General features: G+C 41.1%; 1 long non-coding RNA gene across 1 annotated transcript; it reads right to left on the bottom strand.

Annotated features, from left to right (window-relative positions):
* Positions 1-14261: 14261 nt before the first annotated feature.
* LOC146960269 (uncharacterized) lies at positions 14262-17243 on the bottom strand. The gene is made up of 3 exons (XR_015035484.1): positions 16678-17243; positions 16327-16428; positions 14262-14477 (listed from the first exon to the last, which is right to left on the bottom strand). It is a non-coding gene; the product is annotated as an uncharacterized LOC146960269 (long non-coding RNA).
* Positions 17244-18549: the final 1306 nt, after the last annotated feature.

The following is an 18549-nucleotide window of genomic DNA, read 5'->3' as shown; positions in this document are numbered from 1 at the left end:
CTTAAGTTGAATAGAGCCTAGTTGCACCAAAAAGATGACTTTTTTTCTAGAAAGCTGAGAAAAATGCATTTTTGTGAAAGAGTCTCTCAAGAAAAATAGTGATTTATCCGTTTTAATTTTGGCTTCAAAAACATGTAAGACATCTGAAAATTTCATTTCACATGTTTTTTCACCCCCCCACCCCCCCCCCCAACACACACACACACACACACAAAAAAAAGACAAAACAAAAAACAAAACAACAACAGCAACTAAAATACAACACTCTTGTGGCAGTTGCTGCACCCTCACCCTCTCCTACGCCCCCCTCCCCCTCCACCCCCTCTCCTCTCCTCTCCTACTTCTCCTCCTGCTGCATCCCCTCGTCTCTGAAGGAGGGAGACGTCAGCCTCTCTGCTGGACGTGGCCGCGCTGATTTCTCGGTTCGTCGTCATGTCGGTTTACAGCAGCTGGTGAAACTGACTCCGCGATCCGCCTCCGCTTCGGCATTTTGGTGCTGATCATCTAGGGCGCATGGCGTCTGTCCGACTACCCATTTCTCCGACCATACATTTCTTTATTTTTGCGTCCATTAGTCCGACCTCCCACTTCTCCGACTTAAGTAGCCCTAACCCTTAACCTTACCCTAAACCTAACCTTAACACTGTAGAATGAGTAGTCGGAGAAATGAGCCGTCGGACTTTTGGGCAGTCGGACTGATGTATGCTCCCCGATCATCTAGATCAGTTTACCTTTCCTGCCTCCTCCGATCACTTCATGCTGGAGCTATGCTAATAGCATCCGTGGCTAAGCTTTCCTCCAGCTCCACGTTACACTTGTTCCAGGCTCTGCCCGTCGTTTTTCTCTAGAAATAGAAACTTTTTCCAACTTTTTTTTAATCTCCGTACCGATCGCGCTCCTCTTCTCTTTCTTCTTCACTTCTTGCTCTGATCTACAGTCTTCTTCGTTCTACACATCCCAGAAGCCCCAAAATTACTCACAGTGTGCGCAACAGCGTCCCCATTTACCAGCCGCAGAAAAGTGCATTTGACGTCTATGGACGTCATTGGCACTCAAGCGTTGGATTTTGATTGACGTCCATAGACGTCAATAGCACTCAATGAGTTAAGCAGAATTAAATTTAGAGATTTTATGTGTTTTCCATGTAAACCCCAATTCGGAATTATTATTTCCATGTAAACTCGAAGGAGAATATTTTAATTCCGAACTATTTAATTCCGAATAATTAATTCCGAATTAAAAAACATCATGTAATCATGTATAATTATGGCACATGTCTCAAATTGCTCTTTATCGTATGTATTTTTCATATCCTGCGCGGTCTGGCGGGGGGTGGGTAGGGTATGGGAATGTGTTTGTGTGGACTGTCTGTCTTTAAATGTTTTGTAAATGTTATAATTGCAAATAAAAACAAGTTAAAAAAAAAAAACATCATGTAAACGTGGTAACTGATTGTAATAGAATGCGAGTGTGTTTTATTGAAAGCGAGAAATCGCTACAGTGAATGATTGATTTTTACTTAACGAAATGAAACGAAAACAATATAGGCCTATTATATTACTATATTGTTGCAACTTTAGAAAATATAATCCAGGGGAAAAAGGGCTTACAAACATGGACCAAAACAGCTCAGTAATACCAAAGTCCTTCTAGGCAAGTCATGCCACTCAGCGGCCATCTTGGCGACGCCACGAAAACCCCAAGGAGACCAGACCCCTATCTAAATGAATGGAGGGGTGGTCAAATCCACCCTTTAACGTGATAGCAGGACGGAAAAAACATACAGACGTGCTAGCCAGTGAAATAAGATACAAATAAAAACCAAAAAAACATAAACTTTACCGCAGAATGACGTTTAAATCGCTATTTTTCCACAGGGAGTACTCAACTGCGCATGCGCGTGGATTTACGACACTGCCGTCACTGTACGGCTGTAACGGCTGAGTCCGTGATCTAGCAGCAGCCCGAGCATACCTACACCGGTCTGCCCTGCTCTACCTGGAGACATATCGGCATGAGTCTGGAGATTTTTGCCCAAAAATAAACGCTAGACTTTCATGAAATCCGTCTTAATCATCACCTATGGGCTCCTAGTTCTGTGTGTGGTGACTGTGTCTGCTCCCCCTCCCACGATCCCCACTAATGTTAGCTGTCTCGGATGCTATCGAGTGCTAGCATGTCGTCTCAGCTGCAGCAGTCAGTTAAAATAAATAAATACAGTCCGAGTGAACCGCTGGAGCCACGGACTGATTACCGACCATCACTAAAGCCTCGACCGGTATCAAGTATGAGGGGCGTTCGTTGTGCTGAGCTAGCTCGATGCTAACTTCGACTAGCGGTTAGCATCCACCGCTAACAGCAGCTTCTCAGCTCACAACAAGCCTCTCGTACTCGGTACAATAAAACAATAGAGGCTCTCGTTATTAATGGTGACGGTGTCTATCGGTCCACGGCTCCAGTGCTTCATCCGGACTGTGTTTTTTATTTTTTTGGAGTGGACTGCTGCTGCTATCATGGACAGGAGGCTAATGCTTAGCCCCAAGGGAGGGGGCCCAGTTTGAATGTTTAGGTTAAAAAATGAAACGAACAAAACTATACATGGGCGATTCCACCAAAAGAGTGCCATTTCTGTCCCCAGCATTTTAAATGTATAAAAACATGTAATAATATAATATAAATTGCATTTAATTAATAAACAAAGCACCATACACATGAATCACTGTAGAAATTAAAGATATATAATTTTTAATTACTATAAAAAGGCTTTCAAAGCACTGAAACATAGCCTTTGTTGCATGTCCCCAGAGCCAAACGCTATAGTTTACCACAATGCATTATGAATAAAATCCTTCTAAAATCTCATTTTTTTTGCATATTAGTGTGACTTAATATTATATCTACACTTATATAACATTTTTTAAATTAAAACCTAATTATATTTTGGTTAAAATTCACATTTTAGTCCCGTCCCCAGGTTTTCACTCAGTGCTGTTACCCGGACACATTCTACACTCTAAAAGTTTTGGACCATTCCACCAGTGACATGTTCTGCTGGAAGTGACATCATTTAGGTCTTTTGAAAGTCATGGGAAGACCAACATTAAATTCTGTAATTTATTTTTCCTGAAATTGAATGATATTGTAGCTATGTCAGGGTCCGTCACTCTTAAAACTCATTCCTGTTACCTAAATTATCTCTAGACAGTGTTTGTTGATATCAAAAGTAAAATATTCAGTTAAATCCTAAGAATGTGCTCTGTGTGCTCAAGCTATTAGTATAGATGCTATTTGGCTAGATTTCACACAATTGCTGATTATATGCTAAAAACTCATTGCTGTTACCCTCATTGCTGTTACTTTTTCTTCAAAAATGCAATGATAAAAGCAGCAATAAATTAAATAAAGTAGCCTGAGATTGACCAGTACTCATTTTGAATGAGTAAATGTGTATATTAAAAAATTCTATACTGAAATGGAATGAAAAATGAAGTTTAATTTTTAAGAGTTACAATGAGCAAATGGCACTCTTTTGGCGGAATGACCCACATTCAAAAATTTAATTAAAGAAAAGGTGGACTAATCGGTTCATTGTAAAACACTTATTGATGTGAATGAGGTGAATTCTGTATACGTAGCCCCGAGGTAGCTCTTTCGTTCAGCAGCACACACCTGAAGCTTCACTTTTCATTAAGACCAACCAATGTGGCTGCCAAATTAACAAGCCGGCAGTAAACCTCTAAAACTCCGCGGGTAAATGTAACAGCTTTCCTCCAGGATGAGGAGCCGCTCCCGGTCGCCGGTGGCTCTGCACTTTTCCGAAAACCTTAGAGTAAATGTTCAACCTGACCACATACAGTACACACGGTGCTAAAGCCGTGTTGTTGTTGCCACCAGGTAGGTTTGTCTGTCGTAAATCTACTTGTGCGCATGCGCTGGTGCAACAACATGATTGGCCTAGTTCAGCTCTGGCAACGCAGGTGATTGGCTGCTGGTGAAAAGGGGCGGGACATGCGCCATCTTTGGCGTCGCAGCTTTCCCCATTCAAAACGGGCAGAGTGGTCTGTCTCCTCATATTAGAACGTCTCTGGTAATACGCACAAAAATCCAAAAGAAACGAAAATGAACACACAAAAAAACTAAACATCATGTCATGGTCTCAATCTGTGTTTTACGCATGCCTCTGTGCGTCTGGCACATGTGTCTTGGAGTTCTGAATGGAGGCTGTATGTTCAGCTCCCCTTACATGTGAAATTTACAGAGGTGTATACTACTTGAAAAAAATAACTAAGTAAAAGTAGAATTACCATAACAAAAAACGACTTTGGTAAAAGTAAAAGTCACGCATAAGAAAATTACTTGAGTAAAAGTCTTAAAGTAGCTCGCATTAAATGTACTTAAGTATCAAAAGTATCTTGTGAAAAAATATAGGCTACTCAAGTATCAAAAGTACAAGTACAAGTACAAAGTATTTAGCATAAAAAGAAGCAAAACAACCACTTGTTTTGCTTGTGTGTTTTATTTCACTTTCAGGTGAATAGATGTGGAATGATAAAACCAAAAAACACCTGAGCAAACATGCAGAGTGAGTGAATCAAGTGGACTGCCTGAGAACATAACTATAAAGCAAGCGTTTGTCTATGATCATTAGTGGCCCGGGCGTATGCTCAATCAACTTGGAGCCCAGACGTTTATAAGAACCAGGCGGGTATTTGCAACAGGCACGCATGCAGTGGTGCACGGTAAAAACGAAACTTATCAATCGGCGCATGATTAATGAGAGTGATCGATCCTGTTACGCATAAAGGATCTTTGGAGCCGTCTGCGGCCACAGCCACAGCTCTCCTCCTCCTCCTCCTCCTCCGCAGCAGCGGGTCGTAGTGACAGAGACTGTGTGAATGCTTCACTTTCGCAGATTCAAATACTAGCCTAGTAATCGCCCGGGCATTTAATTGAACGGGCTTTTACTGAATGAGGTCGGACCCTCGACGGCTTTTAGAGCACAGGCGCATATTTGCACGCAGGCGATTATTTGGTCATATAGCCTACAGGTAATTATATTTCTATTTTAATTTGTAACGAGTAACGAGGTGGCAAACGTAAATGTAACGGAGTAAAAGTATATTTTTTAACTTTTAAATGTAGTGAAGTAAAAGTAAAAGTCCTGATTAAAAAAAGAACTCCAGTAAAGTACAAATCCTCAAAAAATCTACTTAATTAGTGTAACGAAGTACATCTACTTCGTTACTATACACCTCTGGAAATTTATTACATGAAACACGACGAAATTTCTTCACATAGACTATGAACTGAAAAGTGTGAGGAGAGCTACTGTAGGAACCGTTTTTTCTGTTCAAAGCAAACAGCTGTGTGAAGTAGCCTACTGTGGGGGGCAGAACTTCTGTCTGACAATGTACTTGAGTGAAGTATCCACAAACACACCCATTGGTCAGAGATAAAGAGGATGCTAATGTGTCGCTAATGTGTTACATTGTGTCTAGCTGTCGTCACAGCAATTATTACGCTGGTTATCAACTCGGTAACTCAACCCTGGTTTGTCTTATTGTGAATCTGTGAACGCGCACGTATAAAGGGAGGATTCAAGGCAGCAGACAAATCACAAACAGAGCACCGACGCGTCAGAGAGAAGCGAGGTGAGCACAGCGCACGCCTCATTTCTCCTGTGAGGAAGAAGAGAAAAAAAAGAAGCCCATGGTCTGACCTGACCCAGTTATTGAATGTTTACGTTTATTTAGAAGTTTAACTGGTGCTGATTAAACTTGTAAATTAATGCTGCTCTGAATCGACCAGACCTATCTTAAACAGTGGCCAAACAACAGAACCATTTTATATTAGACTATATATTTTTCATTTTTGCTGAGCATAAGGTTTGTTCTAAATTAAATAAAAGCCTGTCCCATACAGACGCGTGTCTCTCTAAACGGGTCTGCTCGGCACATACACACACACACACACACACACACACACTGTCAAAACATGGATGAATGAAACCTATCAACTTTGTATCAGCCGCGTCTTGTAGCCTATTTCTATCGAGGAAAAGTTATTTCAGGATATCCTATTTCTTATCGCCCAGCCCGAAAGTGACACAGGCTCTTGCACGTTTATTCACGAGAAATCATCCAGCTACACTCTCAATCAAACAAGGTGGGGAATGAGAAATCTTTGGCACTACTGTACAGTAGTTGGCTCATTTTAAAAACACAGACGGGGGGGGCGCGCTGTTGAGCAATGGAGGAGTAAGACGTGTTCGCACGAGCTCTGATAACTTTATCTTTATTAAAACACTAAACTTTTGTAAATCCGCTCTTAAGATCCCCGGAACGACGCAAGAAGATACACAAAAGCGCATTGTAAAGACCAATGTAAAGAAACGATGTCAAAAGAAGGAAAAAATAGGAAAAACGACCAACAAGAAGCAGGCCTCGACCAGCCCTCGGACCCGAGTGACACACCTCTACCTGAGGAGATGAGTGATGAGACGGACCCACCCAACCGCGCAATACTAGCTGCTATCGCTAATCTTCGAAATGAAGTCACTCAGATCAAGAACGATATATGTGCCTCCATAGATGCATGCATACAAAGTGTTTGCACTGAGCTAAGAGAGGAGCTGGCTACGACTAAAAAGGAAATCCAGACATCCATTACAACACTTGAAGGAGCCACGGCCTCACACGAGAAGACTATTAAAGAGCTGGAGAAGTCAGCCTCATTCCACGCCGACGATGTTACTGCTCTCCAACGTTAGGTAACACGACTGAACTCCGAAGTGGGGAAACTGACTGAAAAATGTGAGGATTTAGAAGGCAGGTCTAGGAGGCACAACATTAGGATCATCGGAGTTCCCGAGGGGGCAGAAGGATCCAGGCCGCGCGACTTCGTAGCTGACCTGCTAAAAGATGTGCTATCTCTGGACGAGAAGCCACTCATTGACCGAGCGCATCGGACCCTCCGGAGAAGCCCCGACCCTCGAGAGCCCCCCAGGCCCTTCATCCTGAGGCTACACTATTTTCATGTGCTTGAGGACATTCTACTCAAAGCCAGCGCGGCGAAACAACTTAACTTCAGAGGCAAGAGGATTCAAATATTCCCCGATTATCCTCCGGCCCTGGCTAAGCGAAGGGCTCTATTCAACCGCGCCCAACAAGCCTGGCGTCAGGTATGGCCTACTTTACCCCGCAAGACTCCTTGTCACACACAATGGCACACAGACATCCTTCACAGACCCAAAAAAGCCGAAGAATACGCGGAGCGACTCTCTGGTCCAGGGTCATCTTCAGCTGCAGCGGACTGATAAATCACGGACCTCAGGAATATGTGTTTTCTGTCTGTAAGTGGCTAATTAGCCTCGGCGGCTAACATTAGCACAACAACTGTCACCTGCCAAAAAAAAACTGCCGAGATACACACGTAACTGGTGTTTCACTGCATGACGGTAAGATCAAACATGCATGGTGTGAAAATTCTGGGTCACTATACTATTTCCTTTAGAGACTGTATTGTCATTATCCAAGCGTTATTCATTTATCCATTTCATTTAGTTCTATTATTCGATTCAGCTCATGTTTAAGTGTTGCCCAGTGTGACCTACTCCTATCTCTTGTTTCTAAAACTACAGCTATGTTTAAGTGTAATGGTTAAAAAAAGTGTTAAAAAGTGCTGTTAAAAATGCTAAAAGGTTTTAAAACTTATGTGGTTTTGCTAAGAACAGTAAGAAAAAGAATGCTTTAATTCATGGAAGTACATGGTTAAAAACATAACATCATAAGTAATGATAAAGGTTTAAAAAAGTGGATTAAGGTGAAATTCATGGTGATCTGCTGATCGAGTGATCTGTTATCTGCTACTCTGGTCTCCTAGTCAAACAAGCAGAGTGACAAGTTAAAAAGGATATCTGTGTTTAAAACATAACAAATTCCTTATTCTATTTTTGAAAAGCTCTCTAATTAATGTTTCATATTGTTTCTAAAGTGTTTCTTATTATTATTATTTCTTGAAAGCTAATCCTCAAATCACCTCAGGTGTTCGGGTTTTGATTGCTTGTGTCTGAGCTAAGACGGTAGAGGGGAAGACGGTGTTTTCACTCGTCCATTACAACACTGGACGTGACTGAAGCAACATCGTGTCTGTGTTTTTCATTTATTATTCCCCTTTACAGGTAAGAAAAGTGAACACAATCACTTGTAACGTGTTTCTATGTTTTCTGTGCCATGAGAGATAAAGTAGGAAGTAAAATAATGGAGTTTGCAGTAACTTTGAGAGCCATTATGTTTTGTTTACGTGAATGCTAAACTCTATGCTAAACTCACCGTAGTTTTCATGCTAGCTGCGTTGTGCGGCAGACACGACATTGTTTCAGAGGTGTATTTCTGCCGTTTGTGTGCAATATTTGACATTTAATGAGAATATTTCATGATAAACGTGTAGCACTGTTATTATTTTATTTGTATGAGTAAAAGTGATGTTAATAGCTTCCATTTTGCAAGATATAAGTTTGGTTATGAATATTACACATGCGAGATGTGATACAATTTCATTTATATTTGAACAGAAGCGGATATAAAACAGAGTTTATATTACCATACAGTTTACTGTCCATTTGAAAGTACAGTTTGTCAATTCTGATTTACACCATTGTAAAGATATTTTATGTTTCTAGTACAATGCTTTATTTTTCTAATTGAGCAATATTTTGAGATAACAGTTGCTGGTTTAATAGCAATGTGATGTTGATAAAAATTGTGTATTTTTGTAAAAGTACATTACAACACTGGACGTGACTGAAGCAACATCGTGTCTGTGTTTTTCATTTATTATTCCCCTTTACAGGGGCGTAACATAAGCAGCTGTTTATATCTAGGATTTAAGACTAATTCTTGCATGCTTACCCTCAAGGGCGTAGAATTGGGTAGGGACGCTAGGGACACGTCCCTACCAATATTCAGCCGCTGTGTCCGCTGTCCGTAGTGTTTAGTCAAATGATTATGGCAGAAAAAGGGTTAACAGCCGGTCTCTGCTAGAAGTCCCGCCTCTAACCTGAATATCAATCTCCGATTGGCTCTGCCGTTTCTCGCTAACGTACATGTGATTGGCTGTCCCCGCTGTCACTCCGTCTGCTTGTAAAAGTTACCTGCTCGTTGGTGGGACGCATAGACTGTAAAAAGAATGGACGCCCATTGGTTTTGGTGAGTCTGTTTTGTGCCGCTACTACGGGGGTTTGAACCGCGCCATGTTGGATTCTACTTGCCATATTTGGAGCGGTGCGGCCGTTGGCCGGCCGAGAGCCCGCCCACTGGCCTCGTAGCAGCGGTCTCCGGACCTGTCACTCAACGGTTCTGCGCCCTAATTGGCCAGAACTTTAAACCTAATAATAGTAAAACGGTAGAGTTTAAAAAAAAAATCACCCCCCTCAGAGTGTGTGCGGGGGTAGAAACTATCGGTTGAGACCAAAAAAATAAAATGTACCAGGCTGTAAATATGTTTTTTTAAGCTGTAAAATCGGCTATTTTAACATGGGGCTCAATTGGAGTTGCTCCCTTCTGGAGCCAGCCCCCAGCGACAGCCGGGGGGATTGCAGTTTTTTGAACGCGAAAGTGAGCTTCACTTCTCAGACCGACAACTGCCCCCTTGGTGGGACGGGACAGGAGGTCACGGTGCTTCAATCTGCACCCGCGATGTAAGTTGTCAACATGTTCGGCTTTAGTTCTGCCTGGGTCACGTTAGGTAGACGGATTTTAACATCAGTGGTGTCATTTAGGCTACATGAGCATTTGTGTTTGTGTCTGTCTGTCTGTCTCTCTGTCTGTCTGTCTCTCTGTCTGTCTGTTTGCATGCGTGCGTGCGTGCGTGTGTGCGTGCTCTGCCTGTGGGTCTGTGCTTGGAAAGAAAAGAAAAAAGAACATAAGACACTTCTTTATAAGTCAAAGTGTAAGTTACTTCAGGGGTATCTACTGTAGAGCCTCAACAATACAGATAGGCCTAATGAATAAAAGCCAATATTTAATGGCAAACAGATAGCCTACACTTTTTTATAAAGAACATTGGTCGGGAAAATAGGCCTACAAAAAACCTCAGATTCCAGATGCTCATTTTATACATCCATATTTTGGGGGAATAAATTACACAAATGTGTGAAAGTATAAGCCTTTTTTCCTCAGGCAATAACTGTACCATCAAGCTCTATGATGGTTGTATCCCTAATGTATCTGTTCATATGTCATGCATCAACATATTTTTGACAGGTGACAGACAGTAGAGAGGCTGGAGGAGATGGAGAAGGAGAGACCAGAGGAGGTAGAGGAGGAGAGGCTAGAACAGAAGGAGGAGAGGCAGGAAGAGGTAGAGGAGGAGAAGCTGGAGAAGGATGGAGAGACCAGAGGAGGTAGAGGAGGAGAGGCTGAAACAGATGAAGGAGGAGAGGCAGGAAGAGGTAGAGAAGGAGAAGCTGGATGAGGTAGAGAAGGAGGAGATGGAGGAGAGGATGGAAATTCACATTTGAGGACAATGATGGATGTGTTAGTCATGATGATGCACAGTTCACTTCAGCCAGAGCAATGTGAACTCTTCTAAATTGTCTTTTTGTCTTTCATTAGTTGCTCATTAGTTACCCCTACATAACATGAAATTATGATTGCAGATGCAAAAAAACATCAACTTTCAGGAGCGATGCCTCGGAGCACTTTTGTGTCCCCACCAATGTCAAAATCAAACCTATACTCCCTTGCTTACCCTGTCAGATTAAGTTATAATCAAGATGATTTCAATTTTAGATGACAGAGGAGAAGAGAAAAAAAAGAAAGAAAAAAAAGAAATTTGTTCATTTGACTTACGTAAATCATTTCCAAAAAAAAAATAAAAATTCAGTGCTGCATAAGATATGTTGGTTTAAAAAACAAAAACAAAAAACAACAACTTTGAAATGTAGAATTGACGTTCAGGTCTGGGGAGTGCATTTGTGTAATACATGATGATAAATGCGCTTGTATAAATGGGGGTGCGTGTGCGCATGTATACCCCTGTATGGTTGCTCGTTCCCTTTATCATATTTAAATTTCTTTATTATTAAGTTTCAGAGCTAATGGACCAAATTTGGAGTTAACAACAGGCCACCAATAGGTGTGGAAGTAACCTTAGTTATCATCTTTTTTTTTTCAGCTTCCCTAAGAAGGCTCGCGCCATTCACTTTGAATTGGCTAGAGTAGTTTATTTTGTTTCTTTGTTAATATGTGGTTCAGGTTGACCTGGGGAGGGAGATTTGGGTTGGGGAAAGAAGACCTTATAAAAACTGATTACCAATACGCGGGATACCATGAGTGATAGCACCAAGGGGGAAAAAAAACTCACATTTTCCAGTTGGAATGTGCGTGGAGTAAATAATCCAGTCAAAAGAGGGAAGGTTTTGTCCCATCTTAAAACACTGACCTCGGATATTATGTTTTTACAAGAGACCCATCTGAATAATAAATCACATGGCAGGCTCAGGACAAAGTGGATAGGAGAGATTCATCACTCGGCTTTCTCTTCTAAAGCAAGAGGCGCAGCAATCTTAATTAGAAAAAGTGTACCTTTTTTGCAGAAAAAAACTATACCCGACAAGGAGGGTCGTTATGTTATAGTGATTGGAGAGATTCAGAATATCTCCCTCACCCTAGTAAATATATACGCACCTAATACAGATAACCCTGTATTTTTTCAGAAAGTTTTTGCATTAATACCAGATATATCACAGACTAATTTGATAATCGGAGGAGATTTTAACACCGTTTTGGATGCATATCTAGATATATCCTCCACAAAGAAACCTCCCAGAAATGCCTCAAGTGAATTCCTTAATACATATATAAATAACACAAATATCCTAGACATATGGAGGATGATGAACCCCTCAGGGCGGGACTATTCATTTTATTCACCTGTGCATAATTCTTACAGTAGGATAGACTACTTCCTAGTTGATGCCAAACTCGCACCTTCTGTAGTGGATGTTCAATACCATAGTATTGTGATTTCAGATCACAGCCCACTTTTCTTTTCAGTATGTTTAGACCACTTAGACAAACCGCATACCTCTTGGAGACTAAACCCTCACCTGCTTACAGATAAAAAATTTCGTGATTACCTAAAAGATCAAATTTCATTGTATTTTGATATGAATGATATTCCAGAGACATCTCCCTCCACTCTCTGGGAGGCGTTTAAAGCCTATATTAGAGGTAGTATAATCTCATTTGAAGCATCAAGGAGAAAAGAAAACATGTGCAAATTAAAAGACCTGGAAGAACAGATCAAAGCACTAGATCAGGAAAATGCTCGATCCCCATCTACAACTCTACACAGAAAAATAACAACATTGAAGTATGAATACAATCAAATTATGTCTGTGAAAATAAGTAAAGCATTCCTGTATACCAGACAAAGGTTCTTCGAATTTGGGGATAAACCACATAAATTATTAGCTCGTCAGCTCCGAAAAATGGAGAACGATAGGACAATACATAAAGTAAAAGCGCATGATAACACAATACTCACAAAACCCAAAGATATTAATAACAGGTTCCTCGAATTTTACACAGAATTATATACTTCTAAATCCACCTCAGAGTCTGAGATTATTAATACGTTCTTAGATAAATGTAACCTTCCCAAGTTAGGTGTTGAAGATTCTAAATTGCTAAATGCGGAGCTCACAATCATTGAGGTTCAGTCTGCTATTGCCTCATTAAAAGGTAATAAATCACCAGGTCCTGATGGACTCCCTGGAGAACTATATAAAACGTATGGTGGAAAGTTATCTCCTTATTTATTAAAGGTATTCAAACACGCTCAGGAAAACGGTGCTTTACCACCAACATTAATGGAAGCTGTGGTCACGGTTATTCATAAGAAAGGGAAAGACCCACAGGAAGTAGATGCCTATCGCCCTATTTCACTTTTGAATGTTGATGGGAAGCTATTTGCCAAAATACTTGCTAATAGACTGAACCCCTTATTGGAGAGGTTGGTACACCCAGACCAGACGGGTTTTGTACCCAATAGAAACTCTACTTTCAATCTGAGACGCCTCTTTAATATCATGTATACAAGAAAAGAACCACACTCTGATCTCGTTATACTTGCGCTTGATGCCGAAAAGGCGTTTGATCAGATTGAGTGGCGATACTTATTTGAAGTTCTTAGTAGGTTCAATCTCGGAGATGTTTTTTTGTCACTAATTAAACTTATCTACAAAAACCCTACAGCCCAAATCCTAACCAACCGAACACTATCCTCCCCGTTTAAAGCAGAAGTAAGTGATATATTTGTGTTAATATAAGTCTTAAATAGTTATATCTTCCGACAGCAATCACTTACATAGAGTGTTTGGACTGAAACACGGGTCTGTCAGTCACTCTGCTCTGCTCTGAGCCGAAGAGAAAACATTTATCGTATCCTACAGTTTTTATCCAATGAGGAGAGAGAACGGCATGCAGGGCTGTGTGTGCAGCCAAGGGACGCCGTGAATGTGGCGACGTAGGGACGAGGACTGTTATGGTGCGTTCAAGGAAACTCGTATTTTTCCGACCGTGAAGTGGTACCAGTTCGATCTGGTACGAGTTCACCGGTCGGAAGTTACGAGTGGCCGTTATAGTGACTTTCACCGGTAAAACAGGTCGGAAAAACACAAGTGGGTTGCCTGAAACTCTACAAAGTCGTAAGTTGTGACTTGAAGCTGTAATTTACGATTTCAAAAGCCTGCCTGCAACGCAGCATTAGCGAAAACGACCGGACCACTTACTTCTGCTTTAAGTTATATAGAGGGACGAGGCAGGGATGCCCCCTCTCCCCTTTGATTTTTGCTCTTGCTATCGAGCCGTTGGCTCAAAGTATTAGACTTGACCCTCAGATACATGGATACACCACTAAAGATACAATTAGTAAAATATCATTGTATGCAGATGACCACAAATGACTATTCTGGCACTTTTAGATAAAATCAATTAATTCGGTACTTTTGCAGGATATCGGATTAATTGGACAAAAAGTGTCTTAATGCCAGTCCATATGGATGATCTTACATTCCTGTCTAATCTCCCATTTAAAATCTCCTCAGAAAAATGTACCTATTTAGGAATAGAAGTGACAAGACAGTATACTTCTCTCTTTCAACAAAACTTTCCTCCTTTAATAGAAAAACTGCGCTCTAGGTCATTGTTTTGGGATGCACTTCCAATCTCGATGATCGGAAGAATAAATAAGGTTAAGATGGTCTTACTCCCACAGTTATTATATCTATTTCAAAATATCCCAATATTCCTTAAAAAGACATTTTTTAAACAATTAGACTCTTTAATTACTCCATTTTTGTGGGGACACAAAGCTCCCAGAATACGTAAAAAATATCTCTGTAGGCCTAAATCTGCAGGAGGATTAGCACTCCCAAATTTTTTGTTTTATTACTGGGCCTCAGCGATTAAGGCCTAGTCCACACGAGCCCGGGTATTTTTGAAACCGGAGTTTTGCTTCGCGTCCACACTAGTGGTGTAATAAAAACACTCCGTACACACGCAACCGTGAAATCCGCTACCAAGTGACACAATGCACGTGTGGAAGGCTGTTTTAACCAATCAAAATACAGTGGAAACCGCTTATGGATCAAAAGGCTTGGGACGGAATCGTTTCTATACAAATGCTGTTTAAATAATTCGTTATCAAGAAATCCGCTTATAGTGTTCATTTTTGGTCATTTTATTGATGTAAACATGCGCAAAAACCATTTCAAAACTACGTGTTATTATAGCTTTATTTCACAGACTCCAAGTCCAACAATTAAATATTAATTAATTTAATAAAAATGTGTAGCCTATTTATTTTATTTTCGGCGGTGTCCTTTTGACGTGCACTGCTGCAGCAGCCTGCACATGTTGCTGCGCTGTGTGTTGTTGTGCGCTGTGTTGTTGTGCTGTGTGCATCACCTGGCTGCTGAGCCACATGACTGTCGGTGCGGCGCAACTCTGGCTGTTGTGTTGTCTGTCAAAACATGGATGAATGAAACATATCCACTTTATATCGACCGCGGACGTCACGGATACATCGCGACCCCCCCCCCCCCGTCGTACCCGGTCTGACAGTGACATAAGCTATTGCCTGTTCAAATCATCCCGAAAAACTCTCAATCAAACAAGGTGGGGAATAAGAAAACTGCGGCGCTACTGTAGTAGTTCTGTCATTTTAAAAACACACAGGCAGCGGCCCAGCTGATCTGTAGCGTCACTTGTTACTGTAGGTGAGGGTGAGTTTGGAGCTGACAAGAGGATCACCCTGACGACCGTTTCGTTATATTTTTCTCATCGAAAAAACTATACAAATAGCCTAGCATTTAGATGATGTAAAAAAAAAAAAAAAAAAAAGTGATAACCTCTGCGGGCTGGCAGTGTTTACATCAGCACGTGTGCAGCTATGACGTAAACGAGTAAAACAATCACGGTTGCAGTGTCCACACGCACCCGGTGAAACCAACCCCGGCCGAAAACCCCACCCTGGACTCCGGTTTCAAAAAACCACGGTTTCAGGGTTCCAAAAGCACGGTTGCGTGTGGACAGGACATACAACCTGGGAATAACTATGGACAACAAACTCACCTTTGATCAGCACACCACGGACATTCAAAAAAGAAGCCAACAAAGACTGTCAGCCATCCGCAAACTCAAAAGACTATACGTTGCACCTCCCCTCCTGTTATTACTCTACCAAAGCATTATTCAACCCATCCTTCTGTACTGCTCCACATGCTTCTTCACCATGCTTTCTGTCACAAATCGGGCCAAACTCACACGCATCACAAACACAGCTGCTAAAATCATTGGTCTCCCCACACCCAACCTCACAGAACTAAATGAAAAATCCATCAACCGCCTAGCAAACTCCATAGTCCAAGACACCACTCACCCACTGCACAAATACATCACCCCACTACCCTCGGGACGAAGATACAGAACCCTCAAATTCAGGAGGGCTCGCCTGGGAAAAAGCCTGATCCCTGCATAGCGGCCCTGAACAGCAGGCCCCGCTGATCTGTCTGTCCAATATTGATCTGTCTGTCTGCTGTTTCACTGTGTCGTCATGTACTGTATGTTGTCACTGTTGCTGTGGATGTTGTTGTGTATACCATTGTCTGTCTTGTGATGTATTGTCTCTCATTGTGCAGTCTGTGAAAACAAATTTCCCCATGGGGACAAATAAACTTAAACTTAAACTTAAACTTAAAAACCGGGAACATATGTTCACGGTTTCAAAAATACCCGGGCTCGTGTGGACTAGGCATCAGACTTTTATTTTTTGGCTAAACACCACAAAGTCCCCACCTAATTGGCTACTGATGGAACAGGAATGTTATCCATATTCACTGGCTACAATTCTACTATCAGCAGACTTGGCGTGCTCAACTCCACGTATGAAAGGTAGAACGGGTGCAGTCCAAAAAATTCAAAGCAAAAAAAGGTTGTGACAGCACTCACTTTAAGTTAAATACTTTTTAATTCATAAAAACAGCTCGGCAGCGAGAAACGGACGTGTTTCGGCAATCAGCCGTCCTCAGCGTTACCAGAGGTAAAGTGAGTGCTGTCACAACCTTTTTTTGCTTTTTTTTTTTTTTTTTTTTACAATTCTACTATCGCCAACTAAGATCAGTAGGTTATTATATAACAACAGTCCTATTATTCATAACATGATTTGTATCTGGAAACAAATCTAATCCAGTCATAATTTAAAAAACATATCTTCTGCATTACCCATAGATAGAAACTCCACTTTTGTCCCGTCTGGTCTGGGTGGAGCCTTCTCTAAGTGGAATCAGAAAGGTATTAAATGTGTTAGAGATCTGTATGTATTTGCCTCGTTTTCTCAATTACAGCAGAAATTTGGATTGGAAAATAATAATTTCTTTCAATATCTGCAAATCAGAGATTATATACGTAAACACTTGTAGGATTTTCAGACCGAACCAAAAACATTAATAGATGACTGTCTGAAATTGCCAATAAATGAACCTAAATTGATAACTCGTATCTATAATAATCTCCTGTCATCAAGTCCCCCCCCTGCCCATATGCATAAAAGCAAATGGGAGAAAGAATTTGGCGAACCGATCACAGATGATCTATGGGACAGAGCCCTTGAGAAGATCAGCACCTGTTCACACAGTACAAGACACTGTCTTATCCAATTTAAAATTATACACATGCTCCACTTCTGTGAGATAAATGCAAAGCTTCCACTGCAACCCATCTACATAGTTATGTACTATGCCCCAAAATTTACTCTTTCTGGGCTGGTGTTTTTGATATAATGTCCAAGGTTATGAGGTTTGTGATAAAGCCAGAACCCTTACTTATTGTTCTCGGGGTGTCTGAAACCTTTAAAAAATTAAGCAAAGCACAACAATGCTTTATTTCATATGGTCTTATAATAGCGAAGAAAAATATTCTTCTATTATGGAAGAGTGAAAAAGCACCGACATCTAAGATGTGGTTGGAGGAATTAACTAGTACACTCCATCTGGAAAGAATAAGATATGTCCTGAAAGACAGACTCCAACATTTTGACGCAAATTGGCAACCTCTTATACAGTACCTTGCTAATACGAACCCATCTTAATATTCGGTCTTCTATGCTAGCAGGGTTCTGGTGATATTTTCCATGTGGGTCTTCTCCAGTTGGTGGGGGGGTGGGTTTTTTTTTTTTGTCAACCTGTCATGTTCTGTTTCTGTTGTCTTTGTTCACGTGTTCTGTAATTATTATGTTTGTATGTTTGTATTATAAATGCCCAATAAAAATACATGGGAAAAAAAAAAAAAAAAAAAAACACAGACGGGTGTGTTTGGAGCTCACGAGACTGAGAACCGAAAAAAGAGAGTGAGACGTATACTGTAGCTGCCGTCGTCACATTTTTCTCATTGAAAAACGATGCTGTATTATTATTATATTGCATTCCCTGTATGTGTTCACTGCTCCGTGCTGCTGTCTTATGGAGGCGCTCCTGCTCACAGATGCCACCTGGCGGTTGTTTGGGCACATTGCAGCTTCTGGTGAAAACACAAAACTCCTCCACAAAAAATCTGCGTGACTCACGCGTGAATCTCGCGTGAAATCGTCCAAATTAAACTAGTACCCACTGTATATAGCTAGCATCAGTAATATATAATCAAATCAGGGGAAAATTCAATGCCCACAGGGTGGCAAAGTAAAAATGAAATGAACTCACAGTGACAGAATAGAAATTTCTGAAGTTTTGTTGTTGTTATGACATGTTACAGCGAGTTAGAGAGACAGGAAAGTTAGGGAAGAGAGAGGAGATGAGATGCAGCAAAATGCACAAGTAGGATTCAAACACAGGACTCAGCCTAAGTGGACATCTTTGATTCAGCGTCGGTCTGGGCCAGGACTCGACATTTAAATCCTCTCATCTTACTCTTGTCAATTAATTCATTTTTTTCCCCTCAAGATATGCCTTCAATAAACACATCTGCCCTCGTGGTCACATGGCTCCACCCT

This window comes from Trachurus japonicus, unplaced genomic scaffold, assembly GCF_045865225.1.
Source record: "Trachurus japonicus isolate A0001 unplaced genomic scaffold, Traja_1.0 AP030519.1".
NCBI lineage: Eukaryota > Metazoa > Chordata > Actinopteri > Carangiformes > Carangidae > Trachurus > Trachurus japonicus.
The sequence above is the reverse complement of the archived record's forward strand: the minus strand, read 5'-3'. Positions and strand labels throughout refer to the sequence as shown.